Below are 19,814 nucleotides of genomic sequence, written 5' to 3'. Positions count from 1 at the left end.
CAGTGACTGTTGCTGGTGTCTATCTTGTGTTTCATTTTAGAATGTGAGCCCTTTGGGGACAGGGAGCCATCTTATTTATTTGTTATTTCTCTGTGTAAACCGCCCTGGGCCATTTTTGGAAGGGCAGTATAGAAACTGAAATAATAATAATAATAATAAAAATTCCACATCATTTGCCAACTTGAAGATAGAAACAGAGGGTTTAATACTGGCTGCGCAAGAACAGGCACCAAGAACAAATGCAATAAGAGCAAAAGTCAAAAAATCCACCACAAACAGCAAGTGCTGCCTTTGTAAAGAAGCAGATGAAACAGTGGACCACCTCATCAGCTGTTGTAAAAAGATCGCACAGACTGACTACAAACAAAGGCATGACAAAGTAGCAGGGATGATACACTGGAACATCTGCAAAAAATACAAGCTACCTGTAGCCAAACATTGGTGGGACCATAAAATTGAAAGAGTGGTAGAAAATGAAGATGTAAAAATATTATGGGACTTCCAACTACAAACAGACAAACATCTGCCACACAATACACCAGATATAACTGTAGTCGAGAAGAAAGAAAAACAAGTCAAAATAATTGACATAGCAATACCAGGGGATAGCAGAATCGAAGAAAAAGAAATAGAAAAAATCACCAAATACAAAGATCTACAAATTGAAATTGAAAGGCTGTGGCAGAAAAAGACCAAAATAATCCCAGTGGTCATTGGCGCCCTGGGTGCAGTTCCAAAAGACCTTGAAGAGCACCTCAACACCATAGGGGCCACAGAAATCACCATCAGCCAATTACAAAAAGCAGCTTTACTGGGAACAGCCTATATTCTGCGACAATATCTATAACAATTGACAATAAAATTCTGGCATCCCAGGTCCTTGGGAAGGACTCGATGTCTGGATAAAACAAACCAGTCAATAGCACCTGTCTGACTGTGTAAACAAGATAATAATAATAATAATAATAATAATACCACATCATTTGCCAACAGGTGTGTAGAGTCAGTCTTTCAGTTGGACACTGGGCTGTGGATGGATGCATCCAGGCAGACATTTAACAGATGCAGCTTCCATAGTCACTTCCTAGAGATGCCCCTGATGAACTTCTGCCTGATGCATCTCTGATCAAGGCAAAGTGTGGGTGCATGGAGCCTCATTTCTAAAGCTATCATCATATACCTGCATGTACCAAGTCTTTACAGCTTATATGGCACGTAAATTAAGATGTGCACCTTAGCTTTCAACTTCCATTCCTTTTAGGGCACAAGTGAAAATGTAAAGCAGCTTAACTCTCATTTTAAACCAAAGGTTTTTGGATTACTTAATATGTAAGATAAAAACAACATCAGTGCTCTTACAAAAACAGTCAAGAAAAGTCTAAAAGGTCCTATTCTTGGGTGTGGTGTCGAAATCCATAGCTCACCTAACTGGCCTAGCACACTGTATTTGCCCTCTCAAAGTCCTCTTTGTGGTTTGCAGGCCTTCGATTTAAAAGCAGCTGTCACGGCTTGATCCACCATCAACAAATTACAAATCAAGATCCAACAAGTAAACTGTAGCATGAAAGGTACATTTGCTCAATAAAAAGAGGCTGGCACTGTTTCAAAGTTATATCGTAAAATCAGCCCACGGTTTCTACAACAGTGGCATTTGACAAGTAGTTTTGCAATTCTGACAGCTAAAAAATCCCAAGAGGGCACTAGGACCCAACAACCACTGCCACTTGTGCATATTTCCACTAGTCCCTCCCTGGCTTAACAGCCCACAGCATAATTCTCTTCTAAAGAATGACAGTGAAGTTGAGAGTAAAATTGTACAAACACCACATTCTTCTTCCTTGCTCTCTTTTTCTTAAAACAGAATTAAACTAAAGCCCAAAAGGATGGGGGGTGGGTGGGAAGGCAGCAGAGAAGAGAAAAATGAAGGGTCCCTTTCACCCTTCAAAACCAGGGTGAACACTATCACTTCTAAGATGGGATGCTGCCTGTGGTTAGAATCCAAAAATCACATTTGTGTTCTTGATTCACTGCTACCTCTTAAAAAAAATTATTATTATTTTTGGTTTGGCAGCTGGGATATATGTGGGCACAAACGTGAGGAATGCAGCCACTGCTGGTATGGCAAGAGGTAGAAAAGGGAAAGAAGATACTTGAGATTTTCTTGAGGACATGGAAAGGGCAGCTCAGAGGCATTTCAATTCATCTCCCTCCAGCATGTGGACTGTTACTGTTGAGTAGAGAGCAGTCACCAGACCTGTGTGTGTGCCTCTAAAGCAGGTAAGGTATTACTCCCAAGGAAGAAGATTCTCTACTTTGAAATGCATCTAGAATCCCTAATAAATACCACCTTGAACCATTTTGAGTTTCCGCCTCTGTTTTATTGGACTGGATCACTACACCCCTGGCAAATAAATATTTAATAAATTATTTCTGTTAATGCTGGCAAGAAATTCAGGTTTCCGTGACAAAGGAAATTATTTTGGAGCACAGCAATATGCAGGACATGGAGCACCTACCAACATGCACACACAGAACCAGGACTTTCCCCACAAGGACCATTTCAACTAGAAAGTCTGGCAACATAACTGAGGGAGTTTAACAACTAAAAGCAGCTCATTTCTTTGAATGAAAATCAAGTGGTATAAGGAGATGTTCCTTAGGCCAACATTTAGGTACAGGAAAACTCAAGCAGATGGAGTCTCTAAGCATTATTGCAACACCATTTTAAAGAGTCAGGCCTTACTGTGAATTTAGAGGGTGCTACATGAGTCATCTTAACAGATAAATATGCTGTACACACTCACACGCCTGCATTACATACACCCAGATATGACATCCTCAGAAAATATATACTATCTGAAGGTACGCAGGCAAGAACTGGGCAAGTTTCCACCCATACTTACCTAGAGTCATTGCTTTATGCAGATTGTACTCTGGAGTATTCACTTCCCTTAACAAAGAACAGGCATTGATACTTTTTTTAAAAAAGAGGGTTTTGCAGTCAGGCCACAAGTGCGTGCAAAACTAGTATGGGAACACATTAAGATTTTTTTATTGAGAAGACTATCCTGTAAGATAACCCAGTACGCTAGAGACTGATAAGAAAGCTGAACAGATACACAGGCAAGGGATTAATTAATACTGGGATTACTACCTAAAGTTACAAGAGATTGGGGGGGGGGGATATGTTGTACTTTAAAAACCCAGGAACAGAATGCCGCTTTATGCTTTGATTTCTACTGTTACTCTTTTTGACCAAACTGAACCTCCTTCAGATCACTTGCCAAGCCTCTTTTTACATCAGTTTTAGTGTGCCTTCCTCTTTAAGAATGTGGATTAGCAGCATCTACACCACTCAAGAGATTAGATAGTTGGGTAGGACCTAATGGGTCTGGCTACTTCCCCAGTAAGTTACAATTAAGCAGCATATTTCTTTCATGACATTATAGTTAATACTTTCCCCATCTATGCACTTGACAGACTCATATGTCTAAATGTTTTCAAGTCCAGCCCTACTTTTCTGCAGACAAGCAGGATCTTCTACAAATTAGTGACTCATACTGCAGAATGAGGTAGGAATACAATGGTAGAGTAGGGGACAGAACAGACGGAACCATTTCAGACTATAGATATGGGTTAACTTTAAAATCCTTCCCTCTCTGTCAAGTAGAAAACTAGCACAGTATGCAATGGCTAAAACCTTGTATTTTTTTCTACCTGCAGGGAACTTTTTAAAATGTGCAGTAGCGTTCAAAAAAATGCAAACCTCTACTTTCTGTCTGAGGCAGCAGGGATGTGCAAAACGTTTCGACTCCAAAGAGGGTGTTTCAAGCTTGAAATAAAAACGCTCTTTATTTAAAGGGTCTGTTTCGAGCTTGGAACAAAACAACCCCATTTTTATTTGATGTTTCGAGTGCCATTTTGGAGGCCTGTTTTTCCCTTGCCAATTTGTTTCCTGGCACTGGTTTGCGATCCTACCGGGGGTTTGGGGAGAAAGATTAGAATTTTATTTATTTATTTTATCACCTGCTTGCCCATTTCTTTTGTGGGTAGCACACATCATGCCCTACCACCCAACCCACTTGTCCTTAGGAGCAACCCATGGGGAACAATGGAGCGTTTCAAGTTTCCCCATTGTTGCCTATGTCCACAACACTCGAAATGTTTTGAGTTTTGTTCTGTCAAAACAACCTGGTCAATCACTGTTTTGATGAAATGTTTCCATTTTCTGCATTTTGTTTTGAGCTCAAAACAAAATGCAAAATCAATCTTGTGCACAGCCCTAGTATAGTCAATTCTACCATCTCAACATTCAGCCATCTAATTTTGCTGTACTTGGAGATCCAGACTTAAGCCTAACAAATGAGGTGGCAAAACTGTTTTTGGGCTCTGCCACTTTAGATTACAACTGGGGATCACATAAGTTAATGTCCTTCTACCTACATATTTAAAAGTCATCAGGGAGAAATGTTGTAGCCGAACCTTTTCTCAGATAAGCTAATTTTGTATGTGCAGGAATTTGCAATACCAAATTTGCAAACCCACAAATGAAATCTGGCATAGACAGGGTGGATTGAATTAACTTTGTTTCAAATAAAGTCATGATTTAAATCAGGAGGGGGAAAATCAATTCAAATCATTGATTTAAATGAAATTTCCCATTTATTATTTAGATACCTCCTAAATAAACATGCATATTAATTGGTTGCTTCACAGATATAAGCAATATTGGGTTGTATCCTAAATTGTTCGATGAACAAAGGAACTTACATTTATACAAAGAAGAGATGAAACTCAGTCCCTGTAAAATCTGCTCCTGAGGATTGGGAGATCCTCTGAAGGTCACCGCCACCCACCATGGGCCAACAGTGGCAGGCAAAATCCGTGCCTCCTTGGTCCACGTGCTTGGCTTCACACATAAACCAGGTTCTCAACTGCTGCATGTGTAACATTATGGATGGGACTGCAGCTCAGGGGTAGAGTATCTCCTAAACACAGAACCTATTGCCACTTAAAAGATAATTATCAAAGAGCAATGATTAACAAACATAAAGGTCTGGCACACCTTTATTCGCATTCCACTTCCTCTTAAATGGCAACAAACAACTAGTCATTTTCAACTGTGTCTGTCCCACACCCTGTTTTACTTCCTTAGAGCCTCAGATCTAACTGAAAAGTCAGTGAAAGTCAAACTTTTGCCTTGGGCAAAACTCCATCAAGGTACGTGACAGGTACTCACTGCTGCCATTAGCTAGAATACTTGCAGTGATGCAGGCTGGCCAAACTCTCAGTTAGGGCACTTTTAAATCGAAGAGGTTTGCCAGCCACAACTCCTACCCTGCACACTGTGCCAAGAACCTATCCTCCTCGCCCCCACCCTTTCTTTACAATCCTGAAGGCAGTGAGGTGAAACCGCTCTGGCTTCTGCAGCTTGTTTCAAATAACAAAACAGCAGATTTTTCCACTAGTCATAAGAACACAACAGCCCCGCTGGATCAGGCCCAAGGCCCATCTAGTCCAGCATCCTGTTTCACACAGTGGCCCACCAGATGCTGCTGGAAGCCTACAGGCATGAGTTCAGGGCATGCCCTCTCTCCTGCTGTTATTCCCCTGCAACTGGTGTCAAAGGTAGCTTCCTCCTGCAGCGGTTCTCAGTACTTGTAGTCTTTCTAAAGGCTGTTGCAAATTCCACAGCCTTTGAAAAGTCTACAACTCCCAAGATTCCCCAAGGAAAGCAACTGAGTTTAGGGAAACAACCGTATACTGCAGTGTCATTTGACACAAGCTACAGAAGCCAGAGCTGTACCTTCTTACTGCTCTGGGAACCATAAGTAAAAGGGGGAGCAGATTCTTGAAGGATGCAAGGATAGTGGGGAGGGTAATTCCAATATTTGGGGGATGGGGTTGAATGATATTTGAACATGATTTAAGACTATGATGCTGGTCACAAGACCCCACAGAAATGATGTGGAGCAAAACCTTTGAAAGCCCTGGTAATGTGAATGCATGCTCCATTACCTGCCCACTTCCTTTCATGAGGAAGGTCCAGCTGAATACATAATACCAAACAGCACATTTTTTAAAGTGCTCCTTGTTAGCACTCCAACACATCCTACCACTTACAGTCTGAAAGGGCCTACAGGCTACAGATAGCTCCCTGAGGGAGGAAAAAGCCACAGCAATCCAGGAAATCAACTCTGCAAGATCTACGCCACCATGAAGTGGTAAAGCTATCTATAACCCAGCACAGAAATGTTGCTTGTGTGACTGTGAGAATGAAGGGAGGAAAAAAATGACATATAAGGAAAATGAAGGAGTGGTGCAATGTAATGCTCACAGTCTCTTAAGCCATGGGTTAAACTTACCAAAGTCCAAGAGTTTTCAGGAAACAGTGTAAGACTATTATTAATTATTCTTATTTATACGTTTTTCAATGACTCCAATGCCCCCATCCCTTCTCCACACTAAATCAGAAGACAGAAAGATCATTCATACACACACCCTGCCCAGCACCCAGTTTTGCACATGGAAGGGCAGCACAAGTTCTGATTAAGAAATGCCCTAAAATTTTGTGTTAAAACTGAACAAGTGGGGTAGCAGTATGGTCAAGCCACAAAAAACAGAAACTAAAAAATTGAACATGAATATCACTGGGTGAAATTTGGAAGGGTGAGAAGACAACACTGGGATAGATTTTAAAATAGCTATAACAATCTGCCTGTTTAAAGCTTACAGTATACTATTGCAATGCCATTTGAATACATCCGGTGACAGCAGACACAGCATTAGCCAAAAGATCAGCAATGAGTTAGTGAATTTAATACTCTATGGGTGGGGGACAGGTGGGGGGCAGTATGTTGGCATTTCACACTTCAGAGCCGTCTGGCCGGCTAAGCAAAACAGTGATCCATTTTAAACCAGCCTGCTTCCGAGTGAAGTCACAGTGCCTTCCTAGTCATTATGGCTTACAGTTTCAAAAACAGGAGCTGCACTTTCCAGAAATCACCAGTTATTATCTAGACATTGAAAAGAAACCTTAAATTTAAAAAAAAGTCATATGAACAAAATTAAATTTAGGGTAGTCTAATCACACAGCTAGTCTAGTAGCAACAGGGCACCTGGACAGAACCAAATGAAGACAAATACTTGGCCATGTTCCTGCTTTGGTGAGCCCATGACAGGTGCATTACTGAACAAATAAGCTCTTATAGATTAATTCCAATCAAATAATGCAGTATTCTGGGCACCTGCTTGTCGCTGGTCACAGAGATCAGAGGTATGACAATGGCAGGCCTTGACAGATCCCAGGTGCCAGGGAACCATAGTGCCTAGAAATTTAACCATGGTGCATAGACAAGGATATTCATAGGTAGAGTTAATTAATAAAATCTTTGTTCCAGGCAGACCAGTTTCTGTCATTGGTAAAAGGGTTAAAGAGAAGTCTATTTACTCTCTCCCTCAACAGTGTTTTTCACTAAGTCCAGGAATTTTGCTACATGTCCATTGCCTGGTCCCTGAATTTTTGTGCTGGCTCCTAGATCCAAAGAACATTTGTCAAAGTCTAGACAATGGCATACCTCCATCTCACACAATACTAGAACCAGGGGTCATCCCATGAAACTGATTGCCAGGAAATTTAGGACCAAGAAAAGCAAGCATTTTTTCACGCAAGGCATAGTTAGTCTATGGAATTCTCTGCCACAGGATGTGGTGACGGCCACTCGCTTGGATGGCCTTAAAAAGGACTAATTCATGGAGGACAGGTCTATCAATGGTCTGATGGCTACAGGCTACCTCCAGCCTCAGAGGCAAGATGCCTCTAAATAGCAATTGCAGGGAAGCAACCGCAGGAAAGAGGACACGCCCTTGTCTATTGCATGTGGGCTTATCAGAGGCATCTGGTGGGCCACTGTGTGAAACAGGATGCTTAACTAGATAGGCCTTGGGTCTGATCCAGCAGGGCTGTTCTTAGGAGTCCACTGTCTGAAGAGACTATTATTAATAGTTTCAGGAGAGAGCAGCAAAAACATCATGATACTAATACCCTGTTTCCCCGAAAGTAAGACCTACCCCGAAAGTAAGACCTAGCAGTAATTTCTGATGTACTGCTAATTGCCCTAGTGCATTTTTTGGGGCTAAAATTAATATAAGACACTGTCTTATTTTCGGGGAAACACGGTATGTGGGGGGGATGTCAATTGCTTTCAAAAGTCCTTAAAGATAAAACATTGCTGGCCAGTAATTCTCATGTCTGGCTTTTTTCTACCTACAGTATGGATATTTATTCACTTCCGCAGGGGCACTCCTGTGTCTGTTCAATGAGCCCGAAAATGGCCCAACCTTTCATTTCCTGGGACATGGACAGGATCTGATAAGAAGCAAAAAGCAAAGAATACTGTATTACGTATAGATTAAGGAAAATTCAGGTGTTGTGCTGGTGGGTTTCAGGTTAGGGTATATATGATTTGTCTTAGGAGTTTTTGCCCCAAACCTTCGCTAGTAACTGCCTCTCACGTAATTGTTACTTCTAAGAAAATGCCCATGATCTCTTTTTCAAACGCTTTTATTCTGCATGCCAACTGGAGGACAAGTGCTGAACTAATTGAAGATGCTACAACAAATTGACTAAGCTGTCTTCCAGCAACAGTGTTGTCAAATTTCCAGTCTAGAGACAGTGGATTAATGTGTAACCTCATCTCATTTCAATTACTCTTTTCTTTAAAGAACTTTTCTAAAAACAATGCAAAAGGCTATGTGTATATCACAAAGAAAACTGTCCAGTTTCATCTCTGCGTAAAGGACTTCAACTAACTGTATTTATGACCACTCTTCATTAACAATAAAGTAAAGTGTGCCGTCGAGTTGATGCTGACTCCTGGAGACCAGAGAGCCCTATGGTTTTTCTTTGGCAGAATACAGGAGGGGTTTGCGATTGCCATCTCCCGTGCAGTATGAGACGATGCCTTTCAGCATCTTCCTATATTGCTGCTGCCCGATACAGGTGTTTCCCATAGTCTGGGAAACATACCAGTGGGGATTTGAACCAGCAACCTCTGGCTTGCTATTCAAGTCATTTCCCCGCTGCACCATTAATACCTACAGCATTTGTAGGGAGTGATGGAGGGCTTAGATCTGTACAAAACTATTCCTAGGCAATAACAATTACATAAGTAGAAATGAATTTAATGAGGATTTCCCCTTCTATGAATTGTTCTACCCAATAAGACTTACTTTGCTGTTAATGAAAGTGTTAAGATGAAAAAACTACAAGTAGTATTCTCTTGCTCTCCTCTAAATCAGGAGGAATGCCTGCCCATGTGGTTTATAAGAGCTTGAGAGGAAGCAGGCTGGTTAAAAGTAGGCCAAATCCACCCCTCTTTCCCCACCTAGAAATAATCCATTATCTTCCACCAGCTGTCACCCACTTTAGTGTTCACCAGATGAGCATCTCTGCAACAGCCCCCAAGACCCAAAGGGTAAAATTACATTATATTTCTCCACAATACCTTTATTTAACACTTACTTTGCAACAATTAAAAAGCACCTCTAGAGTTAACACCATGCCTTACAAAGGGACACCACATGGAATTTAGAAATGTACTGCATAGTATTAGAAATGGAACATTTACCAGAACAGAAGTAATTGGAAAGATGCTAGGATATAGATTTACTATTCTCAAATAAAAAATGAAAGCTGGAAACAACTGCAGAGAAACAATCAACCACTTCCCTGTAAAGAGGGCATTTTGCTATCTGAGTATTACTCATCAGTGAGTCAAGAGATCTTCTGAAAGTTTAAGCATGAATATAGTAAAGAGATAAAAATTTAAAGTAGAGTAATAACTTTAATAGAACCAACTAAAATATGACAAAATAGTCAGCAAGATTTCAGAAATCTCCAGCCTGGATGTTGAGAAAAATGGATGGGGCAGGAAAGATATATTAATAGATATGGAGAATGATAAGACATGCCCCACAAGTCTGCAGTTTGTAAGAGTCTTGAGTTGGAATGCAGGATGTTTTATGAAGAGAGAGAGAGAAGTTTATTCAGTCATTGACCAGCAAATGTTTTATGAAGACTTAATTAATCTAGTCTCTGCTATGTGCAAGATGCATTTCACTTTGCACCAAGAGCCAGTGAACTTGAAAAGCTGGGATTTGTGCAAGTGATGTAGGAAAGGATACAATATTATGCATAAAGTCCAAGAAGTAATGTACATTTTAATCAACAAAATAGTCTAAGACTGAATGACTAAGGCTTCATCCTACAAATCCAAGATTAAGTTCCACTGAACTCTGAGCAGACATACACAAGACTGCATTGTAAGTCTGACTGATAAATGAAATAAAAGGAGATGGCTGTCCTGATGTTTGTTTCAGGAAAGACAAGGAGAAGAGCACTGCAACAAGTCTCCTCTGCAAGTTCTAACAAGACTGACTATACCGCACTCATCCCACATACGATCTCAAGAAACTATTATAGTGACATAAGCAAACCTGACATTAGATTACTATACTTCCTTAAAAATGCCAGTTCCTCAGAAAATATTAGAACCACTGTACAATGGCACTTACATCATATGCCTGTATAACAAATAAACAAATCAGTGCTAAATTACAAGCGTGTTCATCTAGATTCTAGAACATGAAGCACAATTCCTTCATTCCTCTGCACATGCCTTAGAAAGCTTTTGAGGCCCATTTTCAACTTGCCACCAGGTGTGCGGGGGGGGGGGGGGACTTACTTATATGCCTCAGCAAAGCAGTGGTACGTGGCCTGGTTCAAATGTGTAGAGCACCCTGTACAATGCACATAAGCCCAGCATGACATTTAAGTACAACCCCAAAAGGAACACGCCAATATGCATATTTCAGTACATAAAAAAACATGACTAAGCAATACAAAAAGGCCTTTCAGAGTTCTGTTTGTGTAGCTACAATAAAGTTAAATGGTATTAATTCTATATTTCCAAGTTTTCTTCACAGAGTTCTCAAAGCTTGCTGATGTATCACTATTTCATAATCAAAAGTAGTTAAACCAACTCCATTATTTACACTTCTAGCCTTCTGACAATCTATAGCACCATCTTCCCTTGAACATAAAGATACGTTTGATTACACAAATAACTTCACTGTAGACAAGAAACTGACACAGATAGGTCAGTATGCTTTTATACATGATAAACTGTATAAGAAAAATGAAAAAATAACCTTTGACATCAATTTATTCTAATATTACAGCAAAAAATATTAACATTAAATGTTTTTAAACATTAAGCTTCAAAAAGGGAGGAATTTGTAGGAACTTGCATTTAATATTAAGGAGAGACCTGGTCTTGTGGTAGCAAGCATGACTTGTCCCCTTAGCTAAGCAGGGTCCACCCTGGTTGCATTTGAATGGGAGTCCACATGTGAGCACTGTAAGATATTCCCTTCAAGGGATGAAGCTGCTCTGGGAAGAGCAGAAGGTTTCAAGTTCCCTCCCTAGCTTCTCCAAGATAGGGCTGAGAGAGATTCCCGGCTGCAAACTTGGAGAAGCCGCTGCCAGTCCGTGTAGAGTGTAGACAATACTGAGCTAGACAGACCACTGGTCTGACTCTGTATATGGCAGCTTCCTATGTTCCTAATATTGTTTACAAGTTAAAGCAATTATGTTTTCCGTAAAAACAAGCTGTGCTCTTCAGTTAATTTTTAAAATGTTAGTTTCAAATTAAATGTTCATTTGTGGGGAGTGCTAAAATAGATTTATAGACTGATATTCTGAGCTATTTTATCAGGCTATTAGTTTAAGGTGCTACTAGAACTACTGTACTATACTCTCTTTCTGTTCACATTAGTCCAGGGATTTCCTCCCACTTATGGACTACACCAGTCATACTGTGCTGGGACAATGAGACTTATTACATGACAACTGGGTGATAGGTTATTAAAGTATTAAACTATAAAAGGTTGACAATTGGAAACTGAATGCTAGCCAAAAATTACAGTACTGGGCTGTCAAAGTCGCCATGCTGAGTTTCTAGTGATCAAGTATTTCAAATACATTTAGGTTTCTGTACTCAGAAGTTCACTGTTTTTTGTTAAGAAAAGATATCAGTTACAGGAAAATCAAAACAAAAACAAAACCGCTTCAATACTAGTTTATTTGTGCACACTTAATCTTTCATGTATAAATATACCATTACCACCACCACCACCACCACCACCACCAATAAAGTAGTGATTAAATACATTTTAAGTGTTCAAAGCAATTCACAGGCAGTATCGCAGTAATCTTTACACAAGTCATAGGTACTTCTAGTCTCTCTTTCATATGCAACCAGGGCAAACTCTGCTTAGCTAATGGGACAAGTCATGCTTGCTGCCACAAGACCAGCTCTCTTCCTGTCCTGTGAGGCAGAGCAGTATTATCTCCATTTGTAGATGTCGGGCTGAGGCTTAAGAAAATAAACACTTGCTTAAGGCCATATAGCAAGTTGGTGGCCAAGGTGAAATATGAACAAGAGATGTCCTGACTCACAGCTCAAATTCCTAGCCACCATGCTGTACCAGCTTCCAACATGAGCTCTCAACAAACATAGTGGCAGCACTGTGCAGTAACACTTTCCTTTCCGAAAGAGCTTACAGTCTACACAAAGAAGAACAGGTTGTAAGCATTAAAGGTAATTTAGAAGACTTAAAGTGAAGATGTGGAATGTAGTGAGGGGGACTTTTATTTTTTTCATTTTTGGCATAAGTTAGGGTGAGCATGATCTAGATGCAACATTTCCAGATCTCCTAAAAAGAGCAATTCCAGGGCACTCCCTTAGCCCTTTCGGCCCTTTTCAGTATTAGCCATGGTTAATAAACCATGGGAGTGCTTCAAACCCTATTTAAATCCGACCCTAGTGAGCATCAGCATTGGTACAGACAGAATGCTACAGCACAGTTAACAGTGAAAAGGGTGAAGAGTGAGGGGAATTAGTGTGGGAGCAAAGCATTTGAAGACGGGCAGGATCTAAACAACTGTTGTGATAACAACAATGTAAGTCATTATGCTGAGTTTAATAGTGCAACATTGCTGTGTTGACATAAAGACAATTATTGTGGCCATCGTGTGAAGAAAGTAACCTCTGCTCCAAACTAGTCCTTGTACTAGCTGAAGATGTTGCACCCTCTCTAGTGCCACATGGGGCATCAGTCAGCTATTGCACCACCTCTTACAAAACCTACTGAACTCCCTCTTGCACAGCCTTGTGTATGTCCCATAGAAGGTCTTCCATGAACAGCTATGAACCACTGCAGAACAGTACAAACCACTTAAGAAATTCATATTATCTCACATCACCCTAGTCCAAAACCAGTCGGGATCCTGCCAATGCTTGACCTGGATAAGGCACTAGAAGTGGTGTATTCTAGCTATAGGAGCTCTAGTGCTATGGTTTTGTAATAAAATTGTCATAATTATCTTGCTCAATGTAGCTTGCATTTGAAATTTGATTATATTTAAAATCTTGATTTGTCAGTTTTTGTGGCTACTCAGAGATGGGCCCGATCAGCTCTGCTTGTTTTAGTATGAGCTTTTTGAGAATGCTTTGGATGATGGCTGTTGGAGGAAAGGCGTAGAGTAGGACCTGTGGCCAGAGAGCCATGAGGGCATCAGTAACTTCTGCCAGGGGAGACTGAAACCTGAAGAAGTGCAAGAGAATATGGTTTTTGGGGGGTATGAAGAGGTCCACCTCTGGCTGGCCCAGATGTGATGTCAGCTGGCACAAGACATCCAGGTGGAGGCTCCACTCTGCTGGGTCCACTGTGCACAGCTGAGCCAGTCTGCTTGAAGGCTGTCAGCCCACTGAGGTGTTCTGCTGTGACCAACGCTAAATGGTTTCCCGCCCACTGGAAGAGGAGATTGGATTCTGCCATCAATGACCAAGATTTGGTGCCTCCCTGATTACTGACGTGGGACTTGGTGGTGATGTTGTCCATGCAGATTAGCGCATGTCATTCTTGCAGAAGATGGTGAAATTGCACGAGGGAGAGTCTGGCAGCCCGGAGGCTCTAGCCAGCTGATGTTTCGGTGTGACTCCTCACGGGCCCAGCATCCCTGGGCATATTGGTTCAAGCAGTGGGTGTCCCAACCAATGAGGCTGGGGCACTACTATTCTCTGAGGGCCCATCAGAGGGAGGCCTTTGTGGACTGCTGGAGAGATCCACCAATGGAATGACTGGTACACCCTTAGAGGGATGTTTACCTGTGTGTACGCCTGCCATGATCAATTCCTGATAGGGAAGGAACAGCCACTGAAGAGAGCATGAGTGCCACCTGGACCATGGAGTGCACTCCATGCAGGCCACCATGGATCCCAGTACAGTGGCCAAGAGCATCAGGTCCATCTTCCTTTGGTGTAGGAGAGGTGTGATGAGAGTTGATATCTTGTCTTTCCATTCCTGTGGAAGGGAGAACGATGCTTGAACGATGTTGAATAATGCTCCCAGGCAGTGTTCCCTCTAAGGCGTGTACATGTGGGCACGCTCAAAAGTTTTTTGATGTCCGCTCAGTTAATTTTAGATCCTGCTCAGGTTGAATCAGGAAGACCCTATCTGAATGCACGCGTGCACACACTGCCTTGATACTGCCGCCCAGAACAAAACTCATTCTGCGAGAGAGCAGGGACAACCAGCTGCAGTACCACAGGGGCAGGGAGGGAGTGGCTGCATCACACCTTGCATTCCCTTGCAATGAAATCCTTCAACTTGTCAGCAATGTCTGGGGTAAAGGAAATCATCAGTCCCCAAGGAGGGACATTGGTACTTATCAGCAGCCACTGTGGAGGCAGATCTCGGGGCACTGCAAGGGCACCCTCTGGTTTCTCCACTGCTTCCTCATGGGATGGGGCCCCAACAGCAGAATCCGCAGGAAGTGAGGCACACATTGTCCCAGTTGGGACAGAGCGCCATTGGCATGGGGGGAATGCATGGGCCAGCCGGTTACCCCTCCACCACAATAATCACTGGGCTAGCTGGGTTTGTGCCTCCAGACGCACCCAATGGGAGCAGTTTTTTCTGCTGACAAACCTCCTGAATCAAAATGCGCTCACTAAGCCAAATGGCTGAGGCTGACTTCTTGCACTTTTTCTTTTATGGCGACTTTGCCTGGTTCAAAACAATGTTTTGTTTTCTTCCCCGCCTTTTTGGTGGGCCATGGAAGATGCTTCCGCAGCTGTGGAAGGGGTCGCGCGGGAGGGGGAAGACCCAGTCCATTTTAGGGAGGTTGGGGGTTCCCACCCCAGGCTTCTGCTCCTAGAGTTTGGCTGCATGCCCTCAGAGGGAGCCAAGCAACAAATTGCCAGCCTGAGATTGCCCCATGTGGAGCAAATCAAAAGTGAAACAAAACACCAATTAGCCAAATTAGAAATAAAAAGGCAATTTGGGAATGTAAAAGAACTATAAACAGCTCCCTTCCCACTCTTGCACAATCCGGGGGGGGCAGGGGGCGAGATAAAAGGAAAATGCCAAGTCAAGAAATAGAAACTAGCCTGCCAAAATCTCAAATGCTGAAAAGCTCTTTCCAAGACCTGTGACCTCGAGCAAGAGAGGATCGGAACTGTGGTTATGGTGCCGCCTGGCAATAGGAAACTAGTGTCATTTGATCTAGCCCTGTCTCAAGCATGCTCAGTCCACAACCCGTTCTGATGAGCTCCAGCACAGTGGGGAAGGGAGATTACAAAAAATACCCATCCCCACCTTGTGCAAACAAAACTTTTTCATCTAGCAACAATAGTAGACAGGATGCTGCTCAATGGCTGCAAACTCATAAGGTTAAGGGAATATTTCAATATCTCACCTAGAAATATGAAGTTAAATATGGTTGTCAATATTCACCCTCTGTATATGACAGAAATGCCAACAAGACTATCAGAAAGCTGTCACTGATCTAACAAAGAGTTATTTTTTAAATATGGCTATTTATCCCTATGCAAGAGGATAGGTGCCTGAAACACCAACATGTTTGACAAATTGCATACCAAAGGCCTACCCATCAACGAATAATTCAGTACTTCATAATAATATTTCAGCAGCATGAACAATTGCATTGACCCTCCAGAGGACAAAAAATCAATTTGACTCGCCTCTTGCGGCCATGTCCAGGGAGGTTGGCTACAGTCCCATGGACCTTGAACTTCTTCATAATATTTGCAACAGTTGCCAGAGGAACATCAAACTGCTTGGAGGTGGTCTTATAGCCTTTGCTTTTAACATGCTTGTCTATAATTTTTTCTTTCTGATCTCCCCATACAACTCTCTCCTTTGCTTTCTCTGGTCCATGTTCATTGTGGGACACACGATACCAAACAGCAGAGTGACTACTTTTCTCCATTTAAAAGGCAGAATGACTGACTGCACGATTGGAGGCACGTGTGATACTAATTAAAGAAAACAGCTAATCTGAAAAATCACTCTAATCCAATTATTTATGATCCTTTCTAGGAGTACCAACCAATGTGTCCAGGCCACTTTAGAATATCTTTGTAGAATAAGCAATAATTTATCTCTTTTCACGCTTGCTTTGCTTTACTCGATGACATATCAAAGGCATGCAGGTATACATGGACAATTGCTTTTCATTTAATCACTTTTCAGGAGCCATAAAACATTTTTTCAATGAGCTGTAAGGGTACCAACAAATTTGTCCACGTGTGTATTTCCTTCTTTTTCTGTATTTTCCTGTATTTTCCCATTTCCTTCTTGAAGCAGTTTCTGAACTAAACTTCCTATTCAAAACAATGCATTTGAATTGGCCCAAAGCACTGTATCAACTTGGGGGCCTCTTCAAAATGCTTTGCACAAGCCCAGAAAGAACCATATGCTAACCCCTTCTTCCAACTAAGAAATAATGTCACTTCTCAGCTAATACTCCACTTCCTAATTGCTGCTTCCTTCTTATTTATTTATTTTATTTATTTATTTAACACATTTCTATACCGCCCTAACCCAAGGTCTCAGGGTGGTTCACAACAACAAATACTAAAAACAATTTAAAACAATTAATAAACAATCAAAAGTTTAAAAATTTAAAAGTTAAAAAGCTAAAAAGTTAAAAAGCTTGGGTAAAAAGATGAGTCTTTAAATCCCTTTTAAAAGCCACTAGAGATGGGGAGACTCTTATTCTCACGGGAAGTGCGTTCCAAAGTCTCGGGGCGACAACAGAGAAGGCCCGTCCCTGGGTGGCCACCAAACGACATGAAGGTAGCCACAGACGAGCCTCCCCTGATGAACGTAGTGGACGATGGGGATCATGCAGAAGAAGACGCTCTCTTAAATACCATGGGCCTAAGCTGTTTAGGGCTTTATAGGTTATAACCAGCACTTTGTATTTTGCCCGGAAACCTATCGGCAGCCAGTGCAACTCCTGTAATATAGGAGTAATATGGTCTCTTCGAGATGACCCGGAGACCAACCTGGCTGCCGCATTTTGTACTAATTGTAGTTTCCGGACTACATACAAAGGCAGCCCCACATAGAGCGCATTGCAGTAATCAAGTCTGGAGGTTACCAGCAAGTGTACTACTGTTTTGAGATCATGAACTTCAAGAAACGGACGCAGCTGGCGTATCAACCGAAGCTGATTTTTCTTCTTACCCACTCAACAGTTCCCTGTCTCTCTTATCATGATTTCTTCTCCCTTCTACTTCTCTAATACCCACTCCTTAATTTTTTCCTCCTTCCCCAAGAGCTTACTACTTTCCTGCCAAGTGTAGCCCATGATACTCAGTAACTGCTAACTGTGGAGCACTGAAAAATGTGCTTCCCCTCTTAGACTCCTTCCAAGTTTCCTTTATCTTAGCATGTATGTGCTGTCTAGCCCTTTCTTCTGTATAGCATTAGGAACTAGGTATCACCTTTGCTTCCCTTTCCATTGACCCTTTCTCAACGAAACAACTTAGGCATTAGCCATGAATTACACAAGAGAAACCACCCAATACACCACGCTCCTGAATTCATTCTCCCTGCAGAGGTCAATGTGATTTTGACATTTGCACAGAAGAGCTCTTCGTACAAGGAGGTCTGTTTTTCCTACCTTCCTGTTATAGTCATCAATTTTGTCTCTTTCCCATCTATAAAGCAATCCAGATGTCAACAAATTCTAGCATAAATCATGCTGTTCTGTTATCCACTTGTCTTTCAGAGGTTCATGAAAAGTTCTTAGGAGAACTAGATGTAATACGCACATATGCTCACACACACGCGCACATGCACACACACACCCAAAACCAGTCTTGGGTGCTGAAGAGCATGAACTGGGAGAGGTTCTCTTCTCTCCCTTTTCAGATGAGATTAATATGCTGTGACACCGATGTCAGTGCAGAGATAACTAAGTTGCAGGATACGGTCTACAGTGGTTAAAGTAGTAGAAAAGGGGCACAGCTTCATTTTCTCTGCTGTTAAAAGACTATTCTCTCCAGTGACAAACTAGAATTGCATAAATGTGACAGCCCAAAACTTCCAGCCGTTTTGAGCCATCAAGTCCTTAAGACTTATCTGTTTGGCCTGGCCTTCCAGGATTTTTAAATTGTTGTAAGGGGTTTTTAATGTACTGGGTTTTTAAGGGTTTTTAAATAGTTTTTTAACTGATTGTTTTATGGTATTTCAGGAGTTTTTGTTTTTGTTGTTGACTGATTGAGACTGTTTTTATTTTGTTTGTAAACCGCCCTGGGCCAAATTGGGAGGGTGATATAAAAATGCAATAAATAATAAATAAATAAGTCATTGGCCTAAACAAGATAACAGGCAATTGGCCTGAAACAAAGTTGGCGTGAAACACAGAACACAACAAAAGTATCACAGAAGCCCTTAAATAAAACCCTTCAACACCATTTTCATTACTTAACCACTGGAACATCTCTTTTTAGAGGAGCCAATCAGTACTTTGAGCAGATGAAAATCTTAATAAAATCCAAGAACAACAAGATCAGAAACCACTCCTACCAGAAGGCAGATTTATAAAATACTCCTCAGCAGTCACTAACACTGTAATGGGTCTAGTAATTCACAGGCCTGTGCTTTTGTGGTGCTGAAGCCAAATAATCTCCACAAGCGGCCACGTTGGTGCCATGTGGAAGCGGCCACAGTATATCCATCTCTGTGCAATACTGCAGTTCTGGTGCGAAGGACTCCTCCTTTACAGAAAGCAGAGCCCCATACCACTCCAAGCAACAGCTCAGAATGTGCATGGGGTGTGGCAAGATAGCCAAGTGGCAGGGAGTGTGGAGAGCACTGAGAGGGGAAAGTGCTTTGAAGTACCTTTCCTCCCAGCATTCCAAGAGCCCCTCCCAGCACACTCCACACACCATTCCAGTCATTGCTGGGACAGTAAGCAGAGCACTCGTGCGCTCACCCCCACACAAACAAACCGGAAGCATGGAGCACTGTAAGCGGACAGGCACACTGTGCATGGCCACCACTGCATGGTACAGACATGATGGTGCAGATTATTTTGCTTTGGTGCCAATGAAGCACAGGCTTAGCATTTAGCACTCAAGTCTTTGGCAGAGGAGACAGAATTTCTAGTACCAAGAACTTCACTAGAATGTTGAACTGTTGTGGACAAGTCTCCAGGAATAAATATGTGAGAAGGCAGGAGACAAATTCATGATGCGATATAAAGATGAGGTCAGACCATAGTATAATCCTCAATCATTTACATCCCTGTGTAATTACTTCATTTCAGCATCCCTCATTGTGATAGCTACGTGTCCTACCTTGCCTTTAATTAGCACAACAGCTCTTCACAACCAGGAGCAGATATACTAATGCAAGCCTTGACCATATCTCTT

General features: G+C 41.8%; 1 protein-coding gene across 8 annotated transcripts in view; it reads right to left on the bottom strand.

Annotated features, from left to right (window-relative positions):
* CDC42BPB (CDC42 binding protein kinase beta) overlaps positions 1-19,814 on the bottom strand; it is a 174,891-nt gene that overhangs the window by 138,931 nt on the left and 16,146 nt on the right. The gene's annotated exons all lie outside the window — the stretch shown is intronic.

This window comes from Hemicordylus capensis, chromosome 1 (genome assembly GCF_027244095.1).
Source record: "Hemicordylus capensis ecotype Gifberg chromosome 1, rHemCap1.1.pri, whole genome shotgun sequence".
NCBI lineage: Eukaryota > Metazoa > Chordata > Lepidosauria > Squamata > Cordylidae > Hemicordylus > Hemicordylus capensis.
Note: the sequence above shows the minus strand (reverse complement) of the source record. Positions and strands in the feature narration are given on the sequence as shown.